Here is a 22,242-nt window from a genome sequence, read left to right as displayed (position 1 = left end):
AGACTGACAACCCCAAAGGTCAGTAAGAATGTGCAGCACTTGTGACATTCATACTGCTCATGGGATGGTAAGAAAACAAACCACTTTAGAAAATACTTCAGCAAATTATTATAACTTTAAATATACGCCCCTCTTGTGACCCAGTAGTTCCATCCCTATGTACCCAAGGGGAACAAGCACACATGTTCACTTTCACGAGACTGCTAATTGTAGCATTAAACATAAAAGTCCCAAACTGAATCCAATCAAACTTTCAACCCATAGAAAAATCAGTAAACAAATCCTGGCCTATTTATCCAATGACATCATTCAACAATAAAAAGAATTAACTGCTGACATATGCAACACATTCATAAATATCAACACAGTTTTTTGGAAAAAATAAGTCAGAATCTCCCTTCAAATAAATACAATTTATATTCTTTTTTTGTGTGTGTGAAGTTCAAGAAAAAGGAAAAATAATCTAATCTGTGAAAGAAATCAAAGGTATGTTAGAGGCATAAGAAGATTCTTGGTGATGAAAATATTCTAAGTTTTAAAAAAAAGAAAATATTCTAAGTTTCAATAGAATTATTGAGTATGTGGACAAAATCTAACAGATTAAAAACCTAAGGTCTATGCAATTCACTATGCATAAATCTTGCCTCAGATTTAAAAAGCTAGACACTGTGAATAATTTAATGGAGATAAATTTGACAGTTTAGATGAAATTAACAATTTCTTCCATTTTATTATGAGGAAACAAATTATCAGTATATTAGTTATAGAAGAATCCAGCAACGTGCTGATAATTTTAAATACCAGAGTAAGATATTACTGGTGAAATGTAGAAATCTTTCCCTTTCAGCTTCCCCCTTATTAACACATATAAAATAAGTTTAAAGCCAATTCTATTCATTACAATTCTGGAAAGCCTACCTAAAAAAAGAAATAAAAGATAAAATGTTGGAAATGAAAACAGAACTGTCATTATTTTAAATAATATAACACAAAAATTAATCTTCAGCAAGGCCACTGGATACTCAACAATATATCAATATTAAAAAATAACACTTCAAAACAATATAATTACTAATAATTTTATCATCAAACACCTTGAAATAAATATAATGACACACATGCAATAAAGCATTTTGTAGAATATCCCTAAGAAAAATTAAACAAGTCAATATCTACACAAATAAATGTTAATATTATTTTATATTTAAGAACTGGAAGACAAAGTTGTAAATTTGTCAAGTGATCCCAATTTAATACATAGATTTGATGCAATTCCTATCAAAATTCTGGCCGTTTTATTTTGAATGGAAATTGACAGCCTCATCCTAACATGCAATGATAACAAAAAAATGAACACTAAAGAAATCATTCTTACAGAAAAAGTTGCAATGTTTATACTATCATATATCAAATTTATTATAAAGATAACAAAATCACTGCTGTGTTCACATAAAAAGACAAATAGCTATAACAAAATAGAAATTCCTTAAAAGAGCGTACTATAGGGATACTGCTACATCGATCTTCCTAGCAGCACAATTCACAATATCTAGACTGTGGAACCAACCTAGATGCCCTTCAATAGATGAATGGATAAAAAAAAAATGTGGCATTTATACACAATGGAGTATTACACTAAAAAATGACAAAATCATGGCATTTGCAGGGAAATGGATGGCACTAGAGCAGATTATGCTAAGTGAAGCTAGCCAATCCCTAAAAAACAAATGCCAAATGTCTTCTTTGATATAAGGAGAGCAACTAAGAACAGAGCAGGGAGGAAGAGCATGAGAAGATTAACATTAAACAGGGACGAGAGGTGGGAGGGAAAGGGAGAGAGAAGGGAAATTGCATGGAAATGAAAGGAGACCCTCATCGTTGTACAAAATTACATACAAGAGGAAGTGAGGGGAAAGGGGGAAAAACAAGGGGGAGAAATGAATTACAGTAGATGGGGTCGAGAGAGAAGATGGGAGGGGATGGGAGGGGAGAGGGGATAATAGAGGATAGGAAAGGCAGCAGAATACAACAGACACTAGTATGGCAGTATGTAAAAACGTGGATGTGTAACCAATGTGATTCTGCAATCTGTATACAGGGTAAAAATGGGAGTTCATAACCCACTTGAATCAAATGTATCAAATATGATATGTCAAGAGCTATGTAATGTTTTGAACAACTAATAATAATAATAAAAAGAAGTACCCATGAAACAGGAAAAAAAAAAGAAATTTCTGAAGTAGGCTGATGCATGTCTGGTCACTGCTACTTTTTAACAAAGATGCTACTACAGTGCGGGAGGAAATCATACTTTTCTCAATAAATGGTGCCAAATTAATAGGATAATTGTAAGGAGAATGGACCTTGACCCCTAGACTTCATGCATAAAATCAGTTCCAGCTGGATTTACTTGAATTAGAAAAATAAGTCTATAAAGTATGTAAAAGATTACATAGACGAATACCTTTGTGACCTTGAAATAACCAAAGATTTCTTAAACAAAACAGAAATAGCAATAAGCAAACTGGACTTCATTAAAATGTAAAACTTCCATTTGTAAGAAGTTACTATTAAGAAAATAAGAAAATAAACCACTGAGTGAATAGGGTTTTAATATAGATAGATGATAGAAGACTCACAGAATAAAGACATTATGTAAATCAATAAGAAAAAGTAGACAATCTAATTGTTTTAAAAATGAGTGAAAGTATGGAACAGGAATTTCACTCATATAAGAAAAACATCCAAATGCAATGACCAATAAAAAATGGAAATATGCTCAATGTAATTATCCATCAGAGAGATCCAAATTAAAGCAACACAGATATGACACACACATACTAATATAGCTTAAGATTAACAAAACAAAAATTAACAATACCAAAAATACCCATACCAAGTATTAATGAGGACATGAAACAACTATAATTCTTACATAGTAATGTTGTAATTTTAAGTTAATACAGCCAAGGTAGAATTTCAGAATTAATAAAACCACTCTGGAATCAATATAATCACTGTGGAAAACTCTTGGACAGTATATACCAAAGCTGTATTTGCATAATTCCTATCAGCCAGCAATTCTCCTTACAGATATACACACTACAGTAATGAACACAAATGTACACACAACAAAAGGCTTTTGCCAGTGTGTTTATCATAGTACTCTTAATAGTAGACAAAATCCCCAAACTATCCAAACATGCACAAACTATGAATTAAATAGATTGTAAAATTCAAATAGTGGCGTGTTACCTAGCAATGACAATAAACCTTTGAACATGAAGCAACAGGAGCAGATCTTGCAGTCATAAAATTTAGCTAACAGAGCTAAATACAAGAGAATCCACTTTCTGTCATTTCATTTATGCTAAGTTGAATAAAACAGACAAACTAATCCATGTTGGATTGTCAGTGGAATAATGCCCTCTTGGTAGGTTGTTCTAGAGGGAACAGGAAAGAAACTTGTGGGGTGCTGGTGATGACCTCGTCTTGATCTGAGTACTGGTTACACTGATGTATACATGAGAACCTGTCTGCTACACTACTATTTTCCACATTAGATAAAAGGTTCATCAGAAAAACAAAGTAAATCGTCACAGAGGCCTGATGCAAAATCACTGATGTGCTATAAAATGACTGGGATCTTGGCAGAATCAACATTTTCAGGGAAGATTAATAATAGAATGACTACCTTGGAGAAAAAATTGTCATTAAAGCAATTTCCATGATTACCTCCTTGTCTCAGATTTTATTGCAAGTTACTCCACAAATAGGCCAAATGGTCCCACCAGAAGGTTACCCCTGTTCTTGGTGATTGCACTGGTGAGCTTAGGAAATAATTTTTCATTTTTCACAAAATTGTGACTGATTTGGCTTCTTGTATCATTTTTCACTTTGCTATTGGTTATTAGGTTAGACTTAACTTCTAATGTGGAATCCTGACTTCAGATCTTTGATGCTCTGAAGCAAGGACCCACTACCCCAAGGTTTTAAAGGTGTGTTATATTGAGAGAACTAAGTTAAATAGAGCAATTCAATTTCAACTCAAACTTTTAAAACATCTACTTGACAAAATAAAGGAATGTTCTCAACTATGGCTTTGTGGTCCAAAGAAACTGATTCTATTTCTATTTTTTTTGTCTATTTATGTACATAGAGTGGTTATTTCTTTTCTTCTACCTTTGTTTTCATTCCTTGCCCACACATTCTGAGTTGCATTTTCTCTATACAAAAGTTTGGTATTGCAAGGTCTGCCATATAATTTTTTAAAACATGTTTTAGTTGTCAAGGGACCTTAATTTTATTTATTTATATGCAGTCCTGAGAATTGAACCTAATGCCTCACCCATGCTAGGCAAGCGCTCTACCACTGAGCCACAACCACAGCCCCTCTGCCATATAAATTTGATGCCTTCCAGGACACTACAAATTATGTTTTTATTTCTGATAAGATTATTGTTTTAGAATGATGTTTTGCATATACTCTCCATAGGAATATGGAGATTAAATAGCTAGGCTTTACTAAGTAAGAATGAAAGACAGTCATCATCTTCTTCAACCCTGTGTGTGTGTATCTTTATATACAGAAATTCATATATGTGAGTGTTTATATATATATATATATATATATATATATATATATATATATATATATATATATATCCATCTTGCATATATATGTCAGCATCACTATAAGTACTACTGATATCATTAAGTAAAAGAACATTTTAGAGCAAGATGTAAAAAAAGTAGAAACTTCTAAAAATGACAACAATACAGGTTTAAATCAAACCATAGTCCTTTGACCAACTGATCAAAAACACCTGTGGAATGTATTAAGGATTCAAATGCTTGGGCTAGTCCAGGTCCACTGAATTATAACATCTGGAGATGAGCCCCAGGAACCAGAACCTTAACAATTTGTAAGGTGACTGCTGTTTTCACTACATTTTGGGAATTAATGGGCTGGATCTTATCAAAATCTTTAAACACATACATGAGAAAAAAGAGTCAACATATAATTCACTAGGCAAGGTTCAACTGAACCACCAGCTGACCTCACACTAATCCTTACAGCATGATTTCCAGAGGGGTACCATCAACGTCACCTAAAACTGGCAAGACCCTGGCTGGAACCAACTAAATCAGAGATTTAATAGCTTGAGGGAGGAGAAGTAGAATTTTTATTTAACAAACAATCAAGATGATTTTGATAAATGATAAAAGTTTAAAACCACTACAACAGCTCCTTGGTCCCCTATGTAACATATTGCATTACATTCATACATTACTCTTGCTATTATTCTCAAAATGAGAGGTATAGGCAAAAGTAGCAAACTAGTTCAGAAATGATTCTGATAGGACCAAAGTTTCATAATGCTGATCCCACATATGTGGTCCCAATCATCATAGGGATTGACATTAAACCTCAACTGTTAATAATTTTTTTTATAAAGTAAATGCAATCTTTTCTCACAAACTTCAGTTTTTCTCTGTGAAAAACTTTCATCTGTTTAGGAAGAAATTACTTCTTTCCTTCTGAAGATAAAGGCTATATTTGATCTTCAGAGTGCTAAGTTTCTATTTCCTCCGTGTTCACTCCCACATGATCAGAAGGTAGAGAGAGAGAAAGGGAATGACTTTTTGAGACTGCAAACTTCCATCATAGTTTCCTTTCGCTTAGGAGAAGCATCCCTTGGCAACCACACCTCTAATCCACTCTGCCCCTCTGACCTACTGTGTACATAAACAAAGATAGCCACATAATTAGGCAATTAAATCTCTTGGGACCATCTTCACATATGTGGTCTGTTGTTTACCAAAATATTACTTGTTTCATAATGCATTACTACTTATAATATCAGAAAAAATAATACATATTTTTGTTCTTGTTATACAAATAGAAACAAACATATATGCTCTTAAGAGGCTATTTAAAACATATCACCAGTCCCCTTGTAAGGATACAGTATTTGTCCAGTGTAGAAGCAGATGGATCTTTCATTTTACAAATATTACAAATTAATAATAAAAAAGGAGACAGACCTACAGGAGAGATTTCAAGATTTTTAGAGAATTCTCTATGTAGCTCAATATGAAGAAATTTAAAATAAAAGTGAAATTATGAATTTCTAGGAAAGCAAATTATTTCAAAATAAAAAAAGAATTAACTTAGGAGTTTGCATCAACAAATTATTTAAAATCTTCAAGAAACAGATAACTCTCATGCATGCAAATGTTTTAAGTCATAGTAAGACTGACAAATGATAAAAACAAGCATAATCTGTGTATGAGTATCTGGCAAACTCAACAAAAAGAAATCAAAATAAAATTACTAAAAAAAAATTTGCTAAAATTGCAATGATTCCCAGTAAAATATGAGAAAAAAAAACCTCACTTGTTACCTTGATCTGATCATTTGTATCCCCATGAAATTTGAATGTTGAAATCCCAACACCCAAGGTGATGGCAGTAGGAAGCAGGGACTCTGGGAGGTCATTCAGTCACAGGAGTAGAGCTGCTATGAATGTATTAGTGTTTTGAAGAGGCCCAATAAGAAGCCCCCACTTTTTTACCAAGGAGACACAGCAAGAAGGAGCCATGGCCAAGTCAGAAAGTGGGCCTTCACCAAACACCAAATCTGCCTTGACTCAGACTTCCCAATCTCCCAGAACAATGAGAAATTAACTTCTGTTGTTTATAAGTTACCCAGTTTACAGAATTTTTTTAATAACAGCCCGAACATACTAAAACATCTACATCCTTAAAAATAAAATATTAATACCAAGTAAGTTTATGTCATGAATGACAGGACATCTTAATGGTAGATCCCATTTTATCATAACTCACTACACCAACCCAACTAGATTATAATCCTTAAGAAGTTTCCTAACTTCTCAAGGACATTTGGGACATTTGGGGTGCTTTTTCACTATATGTTCAGTATGCCCGAAACATCAGATTTTAATAGAATTCCTTAAATGAATTAATCAACTAATTAGCAATCAGTTGATCAGCAAAATGAAAGGAGAAAAGCTGTGATTATCAATAAATGTACAAAGTTATCTACCCCACTGAAGACATTTTATACTATGAGAACACTTCTTTAATGTGAAAAAGAGTATCAATGTCAAACCATCCTCAATATTGGTCAAAATTTTTTTCATGGGAACAAATCAATGATGGCTATTATTTTAAAATAATTTCTTAAATTAGCCAAGGATCAAGAGGTATAATATTGATAAATAGAGTAAAAATGATTATTTACCTAGTACTTAGCTGTTTGTCTAGAAAATCCAAAAAAATTAAGTAAAAATAAGAAATCAACTGAAAAGGATTAACAAGTAAACTGTTAATGTCAGAAACCAAATGTTGGGTTTGAAAATACTTTCAACTTTTCAAAACATTTGAAAATTTTCATAGTAAAATGTAGAGGAAAAGATTAGAACAATAATATAATTGAGCAAAATGGCCAGTTCAAAAGAAAAACCCAGGGCTGAGGAAATAGCTCAGTTGGTAGAGTGCTTACCTTGCATGTGCAAAGCCCTGGGTTCAAACCCCAGCACCACCAAAAAAAAAAAAAAAAAAGAAAGCAAAAAGAAAAAGAAAAACACAGAAGTTGAACCATTATACTACAACCTCCAATAACAAGTTATAAACATATTGGGAAAGCTGAGCGTGGTGGTACATGCCTGTAATCCCAGCAGTTCAGGAGGCTGAAGCAGGAGGCTCTTGAGTTCAAAGCCAGCCTAAGCAACTTAGCAAGGTCCTAAACAACTCAGTAAGACCCTGTCTCTAAATAAAGAAAAATAGGGTTGGGGATGTGGCTCAGTGGTTAAACACCCCTAGTTCAATCCCTGGTACAAAAAAAAAAAAAACAATTAAAAAAGAAAAGTATTGAGAAATAAAATAGAAATAATACAGATTTTCTCAAGATAACCATAACAAGAAATGATAATATAGATTAAAATCACAAATTTTGCTTAAAACCAACTTGAACAAAGGAACTAAGTATATATTGTCAAGCACAAATAGCTGAAAACTGAGGACAAATCACAGTCCACTACAGGCCTTCATGAACTCCCCTCAGGAGTAAATTTAACTCCTGAAAATTTCATGAATCTAACAAAAAACAAAAGCAAACATGATAATCCATTAGCCACAAATTACCCTGCTATTTTGACAGCCAAAATAATGAAATACATTAATTGATTACATGAATGTGGTGTTATATAAACATTATTATAAATGGGAACATAATATATGTTAATATATTTAACACTCTCAAGATTGACTCATGTCATTTTATCAATTTGATTTTGTTTGACGTAAGATGAGTTGAGTTGATTCCTACAAGAAGATTGCTAACAAGGAGCAAATGAGACTAGAAATAGGCCACCACTAAGAAAACGAGTATGCTTTCACACATAGCTTCTGACTAAATGATACCCTCAAACCAGGATGAAACATCTTTCTGGGTTATTTATACAGATGGTCCTAGACTTAACAATGGGGTTACATTCCAATGAACTCAAGGTGAAAATGCATTTAATTCATCCAACTTACAGTATCATTTTATCAATACAACACATGGTAGAGTGTCAGTGGTCACCCCTATCATTGTATGGCTGGCAGGCCTGCAGCTCACTGCCACTGCCCTCATTAGGAGAGAATGTCATACCACATATGGCCTACTGAAGAAAAAAATAAAAATCCGAAATATGGTTTCTATTAATATGTCTCACTCTTACATCATTATGAAAATAAAAAAATATTAAGTGAAATGTTATAAGTCAAGGACCAGGACCACCTGTACCTCAGTTGTTTACATTGATGTGCGACCTCAACACCCAAAACATCTGTAAAGATGGCTATGTGCAAGTCAGCAAGTAGGCGCTGTGAGATACGCAAAGATGAGCAGGACCCAGGGGCTGCCACTTGAGAATCAGCAATCTCTAGCCTCGGATGAGAAAGCATCTGAGAGTAGTTAACTATAGCATAAATATCAACAGGGCTTTTCCAAGGGTATGTATTTATACTTGTGAATAAATATGCTATAATTTAACATGTTCATGAATGAATCAGGAGAGGAGGCAGTGACACTGTTCAAGTCACTAGTGTGACTTTACTAATTCTTTGTCTGCAACAGGACCACTTTCATTCCTGAGCACCATCCTCTTCCCCTTTACCTTGAAGAGCTTTCAATAAATTCTGCTCAAATGTTCTTTGTCTCTCTTTCCTTCTTTTCCTTTCACTAGAATGTACTTTTCATTCAGACCTCGGCAAATATATAACTGATTTTCTCAGGAAATCTCTTCCATCCCCTAATCCCCTAATTCTGAGGTGGGGTTCCCTTTCATGCACTCCTATAAGGACTGTCATGTTACTTTAATAACTGTTGTATATTTTCTTACTCATGTGTAGTTCTTTTCTCTAGGCTGAAATGTTTCAGAGGTCTAGGACTTTGCCTTTTTCGCCATTGTATGTCCAGGAATCAGGTTGTTGAAACAAATAGGCTGCACTTTTACTTTGAAAACCACTATGCCAATGGCGCCCCCTAGAGATGTGTATAATACAAGTACACAAGATCCACTATAATCCTACATAGGACAAGCCCTCACATGTAAAAATCTAAATAATATTTATGAAATGAATGACTGTTAATTCCCTAAACTCTTTGCTGATTTTAAAATTGTATGGCTACTTATGTATTTTTAAAATAGGTCACAGTTGAGAATTAATTACAAAAACTGCCAAGAAAATTACATCCAGAAAAGTTACACATATACCAAATAATATTCAGTTTTGAATTTACAAATATGCATTGCTTTACTACATGACTATAGGAAATACAAGTTATAATAAGAGTGAAACTATTTAACAGAGTAAGTAGATACATATGCATACATATGTATCTATACACTGTAAATATAATATTACACAAACATTTTGAAAAAAGGTTGAGATTTATATACAGTATATATAAATTTCCATCATTGTGGACTTGAATTCCTTTTATAAAATATTTAATAATTCATTATTGTCACCAATCTTTCCAGTTCAAATGGTCCAGTTTGGGCCCTTTGATTTCCTTGGACAGAGAATGTACACAGACACACTCAAATATATACACAGATCCATCCTAATACGTGCAAGAAGGGAATTCTTCTTCATTCCATAGTTTATTTCCCTTCCATCACAGTGAGAACAGTGGTTTCTCAGAACATAAATTAAAAAATATAAATAAATTTAGAAAATAAAGCATAAATGAAAAATATAAATATAAAAATATTTACTCCTTTGTTTAATACTATAATACACAAATTCATTAATACCATACCTATATAATTTCCAACAAGAAATGTACAAAATTGACATTTTTTTGGTTTAATTTTGTTTTATAAAAACATTCCACTGAGAAGATAAAATTGAGTACCATATACAAAAAAATACTTGAACTACATTTTCTTTGTGGTTTAAATGTATTCGGACAATACATTTAAACCACAAAGTTTTCCCCATCCTTTTAGATTTATTTTTTTTCTTTAGGAAATTGTAAAACATTAACATGGTTCAAAAGTCAAATCCACATTAAGACGACACCCAGAAATGTCTCATTCCTTTCTAATCTATTTTCATCTACTGCTTATAGGTAATTGCATACATTTCTGATCCATAAGATTCAAATTAATGGGGATTTAAATATAAGATTAAATGACAGATTGTGATTTGTGAAATAATCTATGGGACATACATTGTTATGTAGTTAATATCAAAGAAGCACATTTCAAATATAATATTTTAGGCTTTAAAATAGAAATATATTTTGTGATATACTTGATTATTTGTTACATTTTATAGATCAAAAATTTTAAAATACATATAGCTTTTGCTTGCTATTTTTTGTTTAGTGTGTGTTTGTGCTGCTGGGGTTCAGCCTCATGCTAGCTCTAACACTGAGCTATACACCCAGTCTTAAAACATGTTATTTAAAGAAACCTTTTTCTTTTTCTTTTTGTGAATAAGGACCTAACATCATTAATGGAAATCACTTTGAAATAATAATAATAATATTATTCATAGTCATTTTATTGACAGTCTTTTTGACCAAGACCCTTTTGAAAACTAGTGATTACTATATATCTAAAGAAAAGTTGTAATAGGGTCAAAAAATTTTTTTTCCAGAAGAAAAAAATAGCACCCCTGCCAATGAACTCTAAACATGAAATAAAGAGACTCACTGTTCTTTTAGTTCTACCTTGAAGTAGTTGTTGGATTTGGAGCAAGAAATTTTATTCCTTTAAGTCGTAGATATCTTAGGAAATCTGTGAATATGAAAATCGAAAAAGGGAGTAACTGGGATAACTCTTCCCAGTTTTAATAATGTGTGCATTTTATAATGCTACAAGCTATAACCAGTTATATTTATTTTTCAGTAATTCTCAAATGTTGTTCAAATGATTCCCTTTGAGCCATTTAACATAAGCCAATAATCAGCCCTGGTGGGAATTTGGAGACCAGAAATGTACATTTTTAATAATGGTCCCAGGTGAACCTAATGTAGATGATCTGTGGACCACTGGCTGTGAAACCTTGGCCTCCATATTCAGGTATGTAAGGCCACACATTGGACTAGCCTTCCAATGGAGGAAGAGCAAAGTTGCCTACATGTTGTGGTTCCAGTAGTTTTAAAGATGTTTCTTTTCCTAAAGAAAATACTTCTTTCATCAAATGTGATAAATAATTACTTTTAATATAAAATCAATCCTTTGGGGGGAAAAAAAGCTTAATCCCCACCAAAATTGCTCCAAGTCACTTACATGTCAATACAAATAAGTTTGTCAAGTTGTACAATTTTATAGCTGTGAGGGATATTACTAAGTGAATCCAAAATCCCAACTGTACCATTCTCTCAGGAAGTGACATGCTTTATTCATACCAACAACGAGTGTAATGTCAGGTTCAAGGCTGGAACCAAATTTCTTTTTTCTTTCATGTTCCTAATGTACTACAAAACCTTTCTTTTCCTTTAAACAGTCCTCCATAAGACAGATGTGTGACAGACTGAATTATGGCCTAAAGATATCCAAGTCCCAATCCCCCAAATCTGTGAATGTTATTTCACATGGCTAAGAAACTTCTCAGATAGGATTAAGTTAAGGACCTTTAGATGCAGAGATTATCCAGGGAGTCCGGTGTAATCCCAAGGATTCTTAAAAGAGAAATGAAGGATGGTCAGATAGGGACAGCCACGGGAGAACAGAAACAAGGGGAAAAAGTGATAAATCAAGGAACAAGAACAGCCTGGAAAAGATAAGGAAAAGAATCTGGAAAAGATAAGGAAACAGATTCTCCCTTACAGCCTCCTTCAGGGAGTCAGCCCTGCTGACACCTTGATTTTGGCCATGTAAAACTCACTTCAGACCTCTGACCTCAAATACCAGAAGATAATAAGCTTCTGTTGTTTTAATCCACTAAATGTGTGGTAGTTGTTTATAGCAGCAAAAGGAAACAAAGGAATATGGAAGAAACTCAGGTCACTGGAGACAAATTAGCAGAAACTGAGAGGCAGCACCAGAAGAGGAGGCAGAAAGTTGCTTAATAACTGCAGCTCCTTGGTAAGTCTGAGTAGTCTGGGTAGAGCTAGCAGACAGTCTGCAAGCCTAGGATGCAGCAGAAGTTCTAACCAGTTTGTACTCCAACACTTTAAATGGATGGAGAGTTTTATCTGCTGTGATTTCATCCTGAAGATAATAAGAGGGAAAGAAAACAAGAGATCAATTTGTGTTGAATTATTTGCTCCCTTTACCACTGGCAGGACTGCACAGGGGGTGTAAAGGGCAGTACTCAAAAGGTGGACAAATTACAGTTGATAAAACTTATTGCAGGCTACTCCAGATCCATCATAATCCATGAGAATGAGTGGATACTAGACCTACATCTACGACACTAGCAACTCACCAGCTCTGGGACACAGAGCCAGTTTTTCCAGCATGGCTAATAAATTTGTAAAGCTATTACAACATTCTGCTTTAATTCTCTTCTTGAATACTGAACTCACTTGCAGTTCAGAGGGTCTGTAATCTGAACAGACTGAAACTGAAAGACCTGTGTGATCGCCTCTCCAACCATAACAACTTACTATCATGTGAAAACTAAGCTTGGACCTATATTTAATTTATAATGTCACCAGAAGAAAAGAAAACTTTCTTCAAAGCTTACTTCTAGAACAATGCCTATCAAGTGTAACCATTAAATAAGGCCTACTATTTGGCCTAGATTCTAAACAATAGGCCCTGACAAGAGATGCAGAAGAGGAATGATACCTCGATGGAATGATGTATGGGCCACCAATATGTAACTTGGTTACAGGTTTCTTCACCATCTAGACAATTCAAGTAATAGAACTTGTAATTCTAGATTGTGTTACAAAATAAGCCCAGTATTCAGGGTGACATGGTAAAAGCTGGTACATAATTGTCTGTATTGCCTTTTAACCTCTAAACCATGACTTCTCATGAACTTCCTATGGGAAGTTGCTGCCCTGATAATATGTATCACATACTTTATTTATATGCCTAAACTCATTTAAATATTACAACAACCCTCAGGAAAAAAAATGGTTGTGTGAGCGGTGGTGAAGATTCACAATCAAGCTCACGGAACCAAGAGAGCTCAGAGTGACAGGTTTGAGCCCACGTACCTTTGATTTCTGAGCCTAGCTCTCTGCCATTAAGATACACTGTTACTACAAAGTGATGTCAACCTGTGGACTGTAAACCTTCGAGGACCACTGACTTATGGCAAAGAGTCTCCAAATCTATGAGTGCATTTTCTATAGGTCAGATACATGAAGAAGTCTTTCAACTTTATATAATGAAAATGTGCTTAATAAAAAGACAGATTCACATACAAATATGCATTTAAATATCCTGGACAACTAGATTATTCTCAATATGATGTCCAGAAGATACACACACACAAACACACACACACACACACACACACACACACACACACCAATTTGAAAGTCAGGAAGGAATTACTGAGAACACAAGGAATTTGTAAGTGGAATATGTGAGGAAGAGATTTCTATCCTAGGAAAGAAGACCTAGGGAGAGTTGGGCAGACCACACCCTAGAAGAAGCCTGCTGTCCTAACCAAGGTAACCAGGTAGAATATAGGTAAGAAATCAAGGCCAAATGAATGATGGGAAAGAGCATGGCCTCTGGAATCATCAGAAATGAATCTTAGTTCTGCCATTTGCTCTATGACCCTGGGCAATAGATCTTGCTAAATAAAATCTCTTATGATAGAATTTGGAATTATATTGTATTGCCATATCTACCCCAGAACCCAGTGCACTGAGGTCAAAATCTATGCCTCTGTTTAAGTCACCTTCCTCTTCTGAGGCTCATAGGGATGTTTGAGAATTAAATGAAATAATATGTGTAAAGCATTTAGCACACTGCCTGGCAAATCTTCCTCTAAGCCTTGTGAGGTTTCAATGAGACAAGGCACACCACCAGAAACCCCACACCTGGTCAGCAATAGGATAGTTGTAGATATTTGACCAAGTTCTACTTCTTTCTCTCTGAGATCCAGTCATACTTTGTGTCCAAGCTCAGCTGGGGACAAGATGTATCAGTGGAAGATACAAATACATGGTTTAAGAGAAGATGGTGCTACAAGTCCTTCACTTTCTGTAGTGTAAGAGGGGGGGTTGGTGACAGTCTCATGCTATGGGTGAAGTAAGACAGAAGATTTAAAGCAAGAGTAGAAAACATATTAAGAGCCACAAGAAGGGCAATAGATGGATAAAACTTGCATTTAAAATACACAGGAAAACTAGCATTTTTAAAAACAGATTAGAATCATAAACAAGCACAGAGTACCCCATTCTGTGACTTCCAGAACAATCAAGAGGAGGCCCTAAGTCTCTAAGGAAAGAGGTTATATTAGGAGAGCTCTGATTCACAGAGTAGAGTTGGGGAGTTTGCAGGAGATCTTATAAAGATTCCAACCTCATAATTGTCAAAATAGATTTTTATAAACAGTTTTTGGTGCTTAAAGTGCTTCCTCAAAATTCACTTACAGAGCAGCTCTTTCTCCAACAAAGCCAAATTGGGAGGTGCTATCATATTTAACCTTTGAAGAATCACATTACTTGTTCCTCTTCTTTTCTTATTGTTCACAAACTGTGGAAGCATTTTTTTCTTTTTAATTTTAAATCCTTTTCTTTGACATTGGGTCTCATAGGAGGATAGGGGACTATCTAGGGACATATAGACCATCCAAGACATGTTTTTTTAAAGGGGAGAATCCTCTCTCTTCACAGACCACCACATGGTAGATGTCTTTTGAAAGATTTTGCAATAGTGTAAGATGAGATGGTCACCTTGGATCTAGACCTCTTGTTTTAGAGTCAGCTTTAAAATGATTCAAGTCATAAACTACATTTCTATAGGGGGCCTGTTCTAAGCTCAACACCTACAGCATGGAAATCTGGCCTTGAGTAGGCTGGGCAGGTACAGCATCAGGAAAGGGCCAGGAAGCTCGACAGATATCCATCTGCAGGGACACAAGCACAAAACATTCTGTAGTCACATCTGCAAACTCCCTAGAGGGGAAAAACAAGATAACCCACTAAAATTTAAGAAAAAAAAAGCCAACAAAACCAAAATGAGGCATCATAGATATTTTGTCTTGATCCAAAAGGTAGCTGGCTGCAGAATGGTTAACTGAAATGAGAACAGGTTCTATTCAAGTCTCTCACCCTACAAATGGACAGAGATTGGTTACTTAACCTTGTAGAAACTCATTTTTTTTCCACCTGCAAAATGAGACCAAAATGTCTACAATAGGGAAATTCTTTAGGTTGTGTCAGAGAAAATTCCATCTTCAATTAGCTTAAGGGTAAAGGAACTCATCAGCTCATGAAATAGTTCAAACACAGCTAGATCTAGGGGTTCAACCCACTGGAAAATTCTTATTTCTATTTCATCTATACTCACCTCAGCATGTTAACCTCATTCACTCCTGTTCTACACAACTTGTATATTCCATGCAGCTCCAAATTTACATCCACCTAGCAAAAGGACTCTAACAGCAAAAGGATATTTTCTCAACATTAATATCACAAGAAAATGTCACAGGGGGTTCTTACGGAGCCCACTGGAATCACATGCAATTTTTCAACAATCATTGTGACAAATTAAGGTTAGAGTGGTTATTTTATCTCACCATCTGAAAAACAAGGCAAAACAAAAACAGGCAGAGGACAGTAAAAGACAGTGAGGACCAGTCCACTTGGAAACACATGATAGGGCAAATACAGCCTCAAAGGAAAGCTGGAAGGTGACTAATGGTAGAATGGTGGCTAATGGCAAAAGTGCAGAACAGAGATAACTTTAGGTATCACAGGCCTCTGTGACATTACCGATAGTAATAAGTGGTCTAAAATAATAAAGGAAAAAAATCTTTGTAAACCTTTAAACTCTATTCAAATGTCACTTCCTCACTTTATATGTGATATATGTACATTCAAAAACCATAAAGATACACTAAAAGTATATTGTGATGAACTTTTAGGTTTCTGGTTCTCAATCTTCCTTGAGATAGGGGGCTCTGAAATGTTACAATACTTGTTCAAGTTTGACTATGATTTTTTTTCTGAGAAGAAGTTGAAAAACAAGATAAATTTTAGACTCTCTCCTCTGATTAAATTTAATAAGAGGCACAAATATACATAATGATTATGGATGTGGTTGTTCCTGTAGAATTCATAAACCTGTGAAGACTTTATCCAAACTTCCAATTTGAGATAATTATTCATGCCTGCTCTTTGCAAAGGAACAAAACCACTTCTCCTAAGTTATAAATGTACTGATTTTTTTTCTTGTATGTTTTGGCTCAGTTTTTATGATATCTGAATTTTCCATAGACAATAACCTTAAGAGAATCAAAATATCTTGATTTTTTTTTCCTTATCCCTAAGGCTTCCTGACTACTGTAAAAGTAATCTTGGGGAGTTTTCTTAACTCTTACTTGTCAATTCATATAGCATTATAGTCACACACTGCCTAACAATGGACCACATATATGACAGTGGTCCCATAAGATAATGACCACATGGCCATCTTAGTCTATGTAACTATACTCTATAAAGTTCACAAGAAGACAAAATTTTGTCTAGTGATGAACTTCTCAGAATGTCCCATTGTCAAAACAATGCATAACTATGTAACCCTTAAAATGTTAAGTTATTAAAAATTTGTAAGATTGTCTTTGCTCTAAATACATGAAAAGATACCTGCAGTGACAACACAGAATAACTCATGTTCTAAAATTTGGATTTTCTTATTTAATTAAGGAATATCTACTAATTCAAGACCTCTAGTTTTATTGAGGAATAGCCATTAGAATAAATATCCATTCAACCCCCAATCTCATAAATAAAATACTATAAAACATTTATTGGAACAATAAAGATATTGAAAATCATTTTAAAGTAACATACTCAGATTCCTGATTTGTACTTAAATTATATAATATAGAATTCTGAAAATTCTGGAAGGTTTCTCAATCTTGAAGTCTTTTCCTACTCTATTACCCAGGGCACTGGTTTAACCTATATTATATCCCAATAAGTAAAAGCTACAGATTAAAATAAAAAGAAGAAATATTGTTGCCTCAGCTTTCTGCCTGAAGCAATTTTCTGACCCCATTTCAGGAAGGGAAAATATAAAAAGAGCAATTTCTCTAAGCCAAGAAGACAGAGGTTTAAATTTAAGAGAACACCTGCATCTGGAATTAGCAATTCACAGAAAAAAAGTTCATAAATCTGCATCAGGGTCCCCACAAGTTCTTAATGTGACTATCAAGTGGCATATGTGTAGGATAGGATTCCACAAGTCCTACCAGAGAATAATCGTGTCTTCTTAAAAACACAGGCTTCTGGGAGGCACTCAAGTCCTGGTGAGCTGGAGGGAAGAGGTCACTCTGAACACGTGGAGCATCATTTCAGGAATAGGACTAAACCAGGACTAAAATCAAACAGGTAAACCAGCCCTAGGGGAGAGACTAGTCTAGACCCACCTGGATAAAGTGTAAGGACAAGTCCCAGAAGGTTGTAGCTCATCCCCAAGTAGTTAGCTGCCATAAAAAAATTCAGTAGTTATCAAAGGAAGATAACAAAATCCAGAGGCTAAGCACATTTCTATACTACCCCCTCATCAGTGGTTTTGCTTTCTGCTGTTTCAGTCACCCATGGTTAACCATGGTCAAAAAATATTAAATGAAAAATTTCATAAATAAATAATTCGCAAAATTTACATCCATCAGGGCTAGGGTTGTGGCTCGGTGACAAAGCAATTGCCTTGCACATGTGAGGCACTGGGTTTGATACTCAGCACCACATAAAAGTAAATAAACAAAATAAAGATTAAAAAAGAATTTATATTCATGCTGTTGTGAGTGGCATAATAAAATTTGGCCATTCCATGACATTCCCTGCAAGACATTAATCCTCTCTTTGTCCCAGTGTATCCACATGGTATGTGCTACCTGCTTATTAGTCCCTAAAAAGGTGTATTGAGAGCATAATGCTTATGCTCAAGTAATCCTTATTTTACTTAAAAATAGCATCAATTTGCAAGAGTGGCAATGCTGGAAATTCCAATATGCCAAAAGCCATAAACTGCTTCCCCTAAGTGAAAGGGTGAAAGTTCTAAATGTACAACAGAAACAAACAAACAAACAAACAAATCACATACTGAGCTTGCTAAAATCTATGCTAAGAACAAATCTGTCCATGAAATTTTGATGAAGGAAAAATAATTTTGAGCTAGCTTTGCTGCTGCACTTCAAACAGCAAAAGTTATGGCTACAGTAATTTGTGGGTGGGAGGCATGAAGAGAAAACATGGTCTGATTAACAGAAACATATTGCTCCAGAAAGTATCAATTGTATACAAAGAGTTCACTCAGCAAGGGATCCCTTTAGATAAATGACATCCAGCCAAGTAGGGGTAGTTGGAAAAATTCAGGAATGAGTCTGACTGAAAATTATAAAAATTAATGGAGAGGCTGTGTCTGTCAACAAAGAAGCTTCAGTCACATTTTCAGTAGAGTTGAAGAAATTGATTAAACCAATTCAGTCCCAAATATTCAATTCTGAAAATATTTCAATGAAATTTACACAGGTGCATTAAAATAGCCTGGAAATCATAATCTAAAACTTAAATAATGTCAAATAATATAATTATGTTATAATTACTGTATTATATATTTTATTTAAGTTGTTATAGCTATTCACATTTGGAACAATGAGATAAAATAGATTAAGAAAAAAATACCATCCAAAGCAAGTATTCAGTTATAATGGAATTGGACTCTTCTGAATAAATCCTAATAATACACTCATAAAAGTGCAAAGGAGGAACCAGAGAAGGACATATTTAACTCTTGTACTATATGAAAATGCTGAGAGGCATATGATAAAGCCAGATACTGAATCCACAGCTAGGAACCCACACACTCGCAAAAACAAAAACAAAAATTATTTTGTGACAGAGACTACATTCATATAGCTTTTATTATAGTATACTGTTATAATTATTCTACTATTATTCTATTTCATTATTAGGTGTTATTTATCTCTTACTGTGCCAAATTTAATTTTATCACAGGTGTGCCTGTATGGGAAAAAACATGGAATATATAAGGTTTGGTGCTATTTGTAGTTTCAGGCATCCACTGGGGATCATAGAACACATCTCTTGTATATAAAGAATGATTGCCACATTACAATGACTAGCATCCAATAAAAAATTATAAGATATGAGAAGATGAAAACTGTCAATAATAACAGAAACCTTAAGTCAATAAAAATAGGCCTCAAAATGACAGATGATGAATTTGCAGACAAAACCTGCAAACAAGTTCAAGGATTTATATGAAAATATAATGAGAAGAAAAAAAATTTACATTATAATACTTAAAAATTTTAAATGCTCTGAATTAGACTAACAGATTAAACAGTGAAGAATAAATAAGAATACTTGAGGACAACAGAGAATCATCAAGTATATTCAAAAAACAAAACACCAAAGCACTTCTGAGACAATGTAATTTAACACAGAGCTAATTGGAGTCCCTGAAGAGCAGAACTGAGAAATCATGGCAGAAAAATACTTGGAAAATAACAATATTTTACAAATTTCGTTTAAAAAAAATCTACAGCTCTAAGGAGTTCAATAAAACACAAGCAAAATAAGCATAAAGAAAGTTCATCATAACAAGATTGTTGAGAATAAATGATAAAGAAAATAATCTTAGCATTATCCAGAGAAGCAAAACAAATTACTTTTATAGGACCAAAATAAGAACAATGAGCAACATCATTTCCGAAACAATTTAAGTCATAAGACAGTGAAAGTCTTTTTTTAAAGACTGAAAGACCAAAACTATAAACTTGAGATTTCATATCCAGTGAAAAAATTCTTCAAAAATGAAGGTGAAATAAGTTTTTGTTTATATAGCTCTGAAATATTTTACTGCCACTAGATTTATACTAAAAATAGATGAAATTTTTAACTGAAGAAAAATACAAGAAAGAATTTGCAAAGTATAAAAATTAACAATGTTAATAAACATGAGATGTCTAGCCTATGTAGAAAAAAAATGTACTATAAAAATAGCACAAGAACTTAGCGGAAAATGAAAGCACATTATACAGTTCTTACCTCATATAAAAAGTAATATAAAACTATTGGAAGGCAGATTAAGCTAAGTTAAAGATAATATTATCTCTACAGCAAAACTAAAAATCAGGAAATACAGCCGATAAGCCAATAGAGGAGATAAAATGGAATACTAAATATATTCAGTCAATCCCGAAGAAGACAGTAGAGGAATGAAGAAAGAAACAGAAGTTAAATAAGATGAAATTTTTGAAAGTGAAGAGGTATGACTAAAGTTAACCGTATCAAAAATGACACAAATGGGAATGGACAAATCATTCCATGTAAAAATTAAAAATTTTTAGAAGGAGTCTAAAAGCAAAACTCAGCTGTATATTGTCTATAGAAAATGCACTTTAAGTTTAAACTCAGAGAAAGGTTAAAAGTGAAAAGGAAGAAAGGGAAAAAAGAAGTAAAAAAGGATATATAAGTAAATAATAACCAAAAATGGCTGTAGTTGTATATTAATATCAGATTTCAGTATTATAAATATTACCAGAATTGATTGAGATATGACATTTGATAGTAAAAAACAAAAAGTATATTTATCAAAAACATACAAGAATTCGCAATATGAATGTTCCAGGTAACAGTGTTTTGAAATGTATGAAGTCCAATGGACATAATTGAAAGGAATGAAAGATAAATCAATACTTATTGCTAGAGTTTTCAACAATTCTTTTTCAATAATTAGTGGGGAAAATAGAAAAAAATCAGTAAAGATAAAGAAGACATGAAGGAAAGAATATTATGACCCAACCTACTTGAATGACATTTACAGAACAATCACTGCAAGACAAATTCATTTTCCAATGCACTTGGAACATTGACTGTCTTAAATCTTATGCTAAGCCATAAAGTATGTCCCAATAAATTTAAAAGGATTGAAATTTCATAATGTGTTCCTTGATACAAAAAGAATTTAACTGGAAATCAATGTTTAACATCTGGAATCATAGTAGGGTTACAGGATAAAAGATTAACATTAAAAAGTCACTCATTTCTCTAGATACCAAAAGATGAGCAATTGGAATCTGAAATTAAAAAATACAATGCCAATGACAAAGTATCAAAAAATCACTTACTTATGAATCTAACAAAATATATAAATGATCTATCTGGAAAAATCTGTAGAACTCTGATGTAAACAATTAAAGACTTCTCTTAGTAGAGAGACTCATTATTGTAAATATTCCAGTTCTTCCCAACTTTCTCCAGAGATTCTAATTAATCAAAATTGAATTGATTCTAACTAATCAAAATTAAAATCCCCAAAAGCTATTTTGTAGAAGTCAACAAGCTGATGCTAGATTGGAAAGTCAAAAAACCCAGAATAGCCAAGACAGTTCTGAAGAATAAGAAAGCTGTGAACACTGTCCGACTTTGAAACTTACTATAAAGCCATAGTAATCAAGAGAGCATGGTCTGGCTAAAAAAAGTCACATATCAATGAAACATAATATAAAGATCAGAAGTAGGAACACACAGATGTTATCAAG

The sequence above is a fragment of the Ictidomys tridecemlineatus genome, chromosome 1 (assembly GCF_052094955.1).
Source record: "Ictidomys tridecemlineatus isolate mIctTri1 chromosome 1, mIctTri1.hap1, whole genome shotgun sequence".
NCBI lineage: Eukaryota > Metazoa > Chordata > Mammalia > Rodentia > Sciuridae > Ictidomys > Ictidomys tridecemlineatus.
Note: the sequence above shows the minus strand (reverse complement) of the source record.